Source organism: Callithrix jacchus, chromosome 3, assembly GCF_049354715.1.
Source record: "Callithrix jacchus isolate 240 chromosome 3, calJac240_pri, whole genome shotgun sequence".
In the NCBI taxonomy this organism is placed as follows: Eukaryota; Metazoa; Chordata; class Mammalia; order Primates; family Cebidae; genus Callithrix; species Callithrix jacchus.
This window is the reverse complement of record NC_133504.1, coordinates 141,467,548-141,472,668: the sequence shown is the minus strand read 5'-3', so window position 1 is coordinate 141,472,668 and position 5,121 is coordinate 141,467,548. Positions and strand designations below refer to the sequence as shown.

The 5,121-nt window shown below is 43.6% G+C and overlaps 1 non-coding gene across 1 annotated transcript; it reads left to right on the top strand.

Annotated features, from left to right (window-relative positions):
• The first annotated feature begins 3,596 nt into the window (after positions 1–3,596).
• Positions 3,597–3,704, top strand: LOC118152531 (U6 spliceosomal RNA). The gene has a single exon (XR_004741288.2). It is a non-coding gene; the product is annotated as a U6 spliceosomal RNA (small nuclear RNA).
• The last annotated feature ends 1,417 nt before the right edge of the window (positions 3,705–5,121 follow it).

The window sequence follows — 5,121 nt, the reverse complement described above, 5'->3', positions numbered from 1 at the left end:
TGTCATTTCTTTTCCTTGGATTATTGATGGAGCTTGTTAAGCAATTTCCCCCTCAATCCATCCAAGGAACTCTCCCCCTCAATCTGACCTTCATCGTGATGCTTCTCCAAACTCAGGTCAAATTCCTTCTCTTGGCCCTAGAATAAAGCCCACAGCTGTGCCCAAACAATCTTTATTTTCTTGTCTCCCAGTGTTTTTCCCCACAGTGGGCCTCTGACCACTCCCCAGGAACACTGTGCTCCTCTGTGCCCCGTGACTCTGCTCCTGCAGCTGGTACGTTCCTCTGATCACCTGCCCGATGTCTTCCTTGACCTTCCCAGTCAGAAGTAACTGTGTTTCTCTCTCATAGTTCTTGTCCTTCCATTTGACATCCCAGCTGTCATTGTTTATGTAGCTGAACTCGGGCTTGAGCCCAGGCTGCCTTCACTCCGGGATCCAGACAGGACTTGGCCAAGTCTGGAGGGCCCCTGGGGTGGGTCTGCCAAGGTTCTACTTACATGAAGGTCTGAGAAGCGTCCTGGGAAATGAACTCATCCTGAGAGAAGAGAGGGCCAAGTCACACTAACACGTTCCAAAGAGAGTCAGCCAGTGTCAGAGGAAGGGATAATTTTTAGTACAGCATGGTGTCTGCCACTCAGCTTGTCCTTGGCCACATTCACAGGAATGCATGCCTGAGTCATGGAGTCATCCCTCTGCATCAGCAAAATGTTTATTGAGTGGCTACTATGGACCAGACTCTGCACTAGACATAGGCAGCAGGAGATGAAATAAGTCAGACCCTCTCCCTGACCTCGGGAGCCTAACTTATAGTCTAGTAGGAGCTCTTAAAAAAAAAAAAAAAAAAAAGAGTTGCAATATAAAATGTGAATGAAGTTTGTTTTTATTTGTCTACATTTTTTTTTTTTTACAATTTTAAGTTTTACAGTTTATAATTTGAAACATTCCTATAAAGCAGGGAAAACACAAAGAACCTCTTCTTTGTAATCAATGTGTGAGAGTATAACAGGGCTAGAGCTAATGGATGCTTTTCCCTCTTGTGAAAGTGGAGGAAAGTTGCAGGAAAAAATGACTCAAGTGAGTGGTGAGCTGGACCAGCCAGAGAAAGAGCAGGAGAAGGCAATGAAGGGTCAGAACATCCGGGTAACCAGCAACCTACCTCTGCACAGGGGCAGACACCATGAGGGCTGGCAAAGCACCACTGGGAAGAGATGCGCCTAGAAGTCCTGCAATTCTGTGTATGTCAGGATCCTGTTTCTGCCTCCAGAGAATCTTTGGAAGACCAGTGTTTTCTTCATTTCTCATCACAAATTTGTCTGCTCTATGGGGATGGGCACTGTGTCTTATTGTTTGGAGAATCAAATCAGAAAATCGCCAAAAGTAGGCATTGAACAGTTTTGTTGAATTAAAATGAATATAAAGAACTTTTCCTGGCCGGGTGCAGTGGCTCAAGCCTGTAATCCCAGCACTTTGGGAGGCCGAGGCAGGTGGAACACGAGGTCAAGAGATCAAGACCATCCTGGTCAACATGGTGAAACCCCGTCTCTACTAAAAATACAAAAAATTAGCTGGGCATGGTGGTGCATGTCTGTAATCCCAGCTACTCGGGAGGCTGAGTCAGGAGAATTGCCTGAACCCAGGAGGCAGAGGTTGCGGTGAGCCGAGATCACACCATTGCACTCCAGCCTGGGTAACAGGAGTGAAACTCCGTCTCAAAAAAAAAAAAAAGAGAACTTTTCCTTTAAGTAAAATAGACAGTGTACACAAACGAATAGAGGAAGAAATGTAAAGATTATCTATAGTTGGTTAGTTCTTTTTTTCTCCCTTATTATAAAGCAAATTTTGCGTTCATTCTTCATTCCACTTTGGAGACTTAAGTTACAATTAAAGCAGGGCACAATAGCTCATTCCTGTAATCCCAGCACTTTGGGAGGCTGAGAAGGGAGGGGAGGATCACATGAGTCTGGGAGTTCAAGACCAGCCTGGGCAATATAGTGTGACCTTGTCTCGACAAAAACCTTTAAAAATTAGCTGAAAGTGGTGGTGTGCACCAGTCGTCTCAGCTATTTGGGAGGCTGAGCCCAGGAGGCAGAGGTTGTGGAGCCAAGATCGTGACACTGCACTCCAGCCTGGTTATCACAGTGAGACACTCTCTCTCTAATAATAATAATAAAGCAGAGTTAATTTGTTGCAGCCCGTTTTATATAAAAATGATACATTCTAGGCCGGGTGCAGTGGCTCATGCCTGTAATCTCAAGACAAGAGCAAAACTCCATCTCAAAAAAATAAAAATAATACTTTCTCATGCTGAAAGAAAAAACACCTGATGAAGGATGGAGAGGGGAAAGTAAAAGTGAATACCCCACAAACACATGGTGGAATGTTCCATGGCAGGATGGAAGTAAATTACATCATTTTGAAGTTCCAAAACAATCTTTCTTTTCCTACTTCACTATACTTCAAGCTGTATATAATAATTCCCCATAGCCTGGAAGAGAGATGGAAAGAAGAACACAGCAATAAGGTGACGTTCTCATGGTCATACCAGCCAGTTGGCTTCAATAGTCCAGACTCATGTATGAGACAGCTGGATTTCCAGACAAAACGATTTGATCATTGGCCCAGCAATCAGAGCCTTGAGCCTCTGAAGTCGCGCATCACACCTGAGCACACTAGAATTTGTCCGTGAGAGGGGAGGTAGTAGCAATAGACAAGCCAGGCCACAGGGACTCCAAGTTCATTTTCATTTGTGTTCTGGGGAAGAAACAAAAGAAAAATTTCGGTTATGAAGATAGAGGATGTTGGTTTTTATTCATTGTCTGCTTGTACAATCACAGAGAAACAGGGTGCTGTGGGGAGAGGAAACAGAAGTACTAAACCTGCTTCACTGCTTAGTACCTGGGTGACCTACAGCCAATCATTTTGCTTTCTGAAACGCTGTTATCAGCAAAAAAATAAATAATAATGAAGATTCCTACCCTGCCTGGCTCATAAAGTTGTTGTCTTTTTGAAAATTCTGAAGAGTTATGATATATGAAACCTACATGACTCTGCAATATTTTACCAAAGGGTCTCGGATATGTTCTCACTGTATTTCACCTGACAGGCTCCCGACATGCCACACCCTAAAGTTAAACCCCCGCTGCTTCATACCATCACATCATCCTTCCTCCAGCAGGATTCTTTTATGACTGAGAAAAGTGCCAAATACCCACGCTCACTCAGCTCAAGGTCAAGGGCTGACTGTCAGCGAGAAGGAAAGGCAGACTGAAGAAATGAAGACCACAGGAAAGGAAAGCATTTTGCTTTCATGACTCTGCCTATAAAGTCTACATGAAGGTATGACATAAAAAACTCTGGCTGCCAGAGCGAGGATCGTGGAGGATGCAGAATATTTACTAGTGTAACACTAGGAGGGGAGGGAGTCCTGAGAAAAATCCAGGTGAGTGTAATGCCCTGGAGCTGGACCACAAGGGTCCTTAGTCATGACCTGCAGCAAATCAGTCTTTCCTCAGTTTCCTCATCTGCAAAAAGAAGTTTATAGTAACAGCACCTATTCCATAGGCTGCTGCGAGGATTCATGAATAAACATGAATGGAGTGCTCACTTTGGCAGCACATAACTAAAATTAGAAAGATAAGAAAAGATGATTAGCATGGTCTCTGCTCAAGGATGACACACACATTCATGGAGCATTACACATTTTTTTACCAAAAAAAATGTTTAAGTGAAAATAAAAATATTAAATATGGATGGAGTACTTAGCACAGGGGTGGTGGCGGTGGTGGTGGTGATTTTGATTATCTCTGCCAATGCTCCTGCATAAAGCTAAAAGACAGAATGGAACAAAGAAAAAAAAACTGCCCCCAAAAAAGGCAGCTGGATTCTGCTTTCTAAAGAAGGCACAGTAAGGAAACCAGGCTTCTGCAAGGTCAGGCAACAGAGGTCTTACAATAGCATATTAAAAACACCAAGAGTCCAGGTTATTGAAATAGGATCATCCTTAGACTGTGAACTTTGCACAACTTCATCAGATAGACTGAAAAATCCTGGCAATTTCTGTTAAAATCCTCATAAAGAAAAGAACCCATTCCCGGGCCCACAAGCATGGGACTCAGAGCAATGAGGCATTGACAAGAGGCTTTGGGACAATGCAATGCCAGACCCAAAAAAGAAAATGTGTCAGGATACATGGAGCCAGGGCAGAATAAATTCTTCTGGCCTCTCTCCACTTAAGGGCTTACTGATTTCATAGTGAGGAAAGACAAGTTAACACAACCCACAGACTTATATTAATACATTTGTTTAAGGTAACTGTCTAATAAAGTACCCATAACTCATTCCATAGAGTGTGGGATCATCGATGAATTCTTTCCTGGTTTTTGTTTTGCTTTGCTTTGCTTTGTTTTGAGACAGAGTATCACTCTGTCACCCAGGCTGAAGTACAGTGACACGGTCTCAGCTCACTGCAACCTCTGCCCCCCAGGCTCAAGTGATTCTCGTGCCTCAGCCTCCCAAATAGCTGGCATTTGCCACCACACCTGGCTAATTTTTTGTATTTGTAATAGAGATGGGATTTCACCATGTTGGTCAGGCTGGTCTCGAACTCCAGGCCTCAAGTGATGATGTGCTCACCTTGGTCTCCCAAAGTGCTGGGATTACAGGTGTGTGCTACCACATCAGGCCTGAATTCTCTGCATTCATTAATTCATTCATCAGATATTTATAGATTGCCACAGAACACCCTGTCCTGTGCTCAGGAATGAGAGTCCAGTGCTCACAACTTAGTGGAGGTGATAGAGTGTGAGCAACCGTTACACTGCAGACTCAAATTCCACAGGAGTGATAAGTGTCCAGGGATCCCAAGGATAGAGGACCACTGGATTAGCTAGAGGGATAGATTGTAAAGGGCCTTAAAGCCTTGTTAAGGAGTTTGGACTTCATTTTTGAGGGCAATGGAAGGCCATGGAAAGATATACTGACTTAAATACTCGAACAGTATTGTTATAAATGATCTCTCTGGGTGAACCCTGAAAATCTCATCCTAATTCTGGCACCTAGAATGAACTGAATTAAAATCTCCCCTTGGAAAATAACTACCATCCAAGATGATTCTTTGAGGGT